Below are 1,979 nucleotides of genomic sequence, written 5' to 3'. Positions count from 1 at the left end.
GAGGGCTGAGCAAAGTGGTAACATAGCCAATCAACGGTTTGCTAGGACATGGTGGGTTAGAAGTTTGACATGGAAATTTGGGAGGCATGATAAGCAAGTGGTAGGCATCGTAGCATAGGCATAGCAAAAGAGCGAGCATCTAGCAAAGCAAAGATAGAAGTGATTTCGAGGGTATGATCATCTTGCCTGCAAAGTTGTTAGAGTTGACTGGATCCTCGAAAGCAAACTCAACGGGCTCCTCGTTAGCGAACTCGTCTCCCGGATCTACCCAAGCAAGAAAAACAAGCGAAAGGAACACAATCAACCACGTGCAAAGCTCAAACAACATGATGCAAACATGGTATGCTATGCGGGATGCGATATGTGATACATATGCAAGATTTGACAAGAGATGATTGAACCTGGCCTCAACTTGGAAATCCAAGTGTGCCACTGGAAAGGTGAGGTGATTTCGCTTGAATTCGATATAAAGAACACCGGAATCGGACACACGGTTTGGAAATGGCAAGCAAAACAAATATGGCACCGCTCTGCGATAAATAGCAAGTAGCCATCTAAATGCAACGAGTTAAACATGCTACAACACTCCAACAAGACAACAAAATACATGGCAGGGATCCATTCATGATGCTTAACAAAAGATGAACACTGAGCTACGGCCAATTCATCCATTAACAGGTTCAAACAAGCATGGCAAAAGAGCAATTGGTAAACATGTTTCAGACTTGGTGAAATTAACACTTATCTGGAATTTCAGATCAGGTAGCACACTTGGAGCATGAAAACTAGATGCTACAGGAACTTAACATGGCAAAGTAAAGCATGGAATGAAGCTACTCAAAGCACTTAACAAAAGTCCCTTAGTGACCTTGAGCCAAAAGGGGTCAGAAAATACAATTGTAAGCATGTGAACATGGCAAAAACATAATCAGGTTACAGACTTAGTGAAAAGCTGGAGCATGCAAATCTGTTAACAAGTAGGCATGTATACGAGCTCGATGCACTCACTACAGAGCAAGGCATGACAATCTAAGCATACACCCAACAAGAATACATATTATACAAGCCAGACATGGAAAGAACAACAACATAGCATGCACGGATCAACAACAACATCCTCGGCAAAATCGCTAACAAGTAGACAATCTGCCCAGATTCATGAAATAACAAAAGTAGAGCTTGATTGACTCAAGCTAGGGTGCTCCATAAATGCAAACAAAGACATGGACGGATAGAGCACTACAAGATTAACAAATCATCCTTACTGATCATCCTCAAAAGAGGCACGGATCACTAGGAAACAACATGAACATATGGCATATTGATAAAACAGATCAAGGACTTAGTGGAATTGCTAAGTCCCTGAAATCAGCATTAACGAATGCACTACTTTGCAAGCTTGTGCTAGTCACCACACATGTCACAAAAATACATGGATAGCACCTCTGTAAAGATGGCAAAGCATATAACAAAACACATGTAGAGCTTAGGGGCATATCATGCACACATAAATCATGGCAAAAATGACAAATACTATTTGATGCAGCAGATCTGACAATTAACTCAAATAGCTCTCTTCCAACAGCATTTCGGGCATCAAGATGAGCTCAAATGAAAATGATGCAATGAGATGAAATGATGTACTCTTAGAGGCGAACATTTTGATATGCTGCACGCATGAATCGGAGCTACGGATGCAAAGTTACGACATGATGAACATGAGCATTTGAAACATGGAAATCTCAGGGACTTAGTAGAAAACGACCTCGGGTGAACAGTGGTCAACGGGGCAGTTCACGAGGATGGCCGGCTCGTCGGCGAAGGTCGCCGGAGACGGCAGGGGCGGCGCCGGCGAGGCAGATCCGGGGCGGATCTCGCCAGATCCGGGCGCTGACGCCGTGGAACGGGGCCGGACGGCGAGCGTGGCGAGGCGATGGGTAGCGGCGAGGTGCGGGCGCCAGTGAGATGGCGCGGCGGCG

This window comes from Triticum aestivum, chromosome 4A, assembly GCF_018294505.1.
Source record: "Triticum aestivum cultivar Chinese Spring chromosome 4A, IWGSC CS RefSeq v2.1, whole genome shotgun sequence".
Taxonomy (NCBI): domain Eukaryota; kingdom Viridiplantae; phylum Streptophyta; class Magnoliopsida; order Poales; family Poaceae; genus Triticum; species Triticum aestivum.
The sequence above is the reverse complement of the archived record's forward strand: the minus strand, read 5'-3'. Positions refer to the sequence as shown.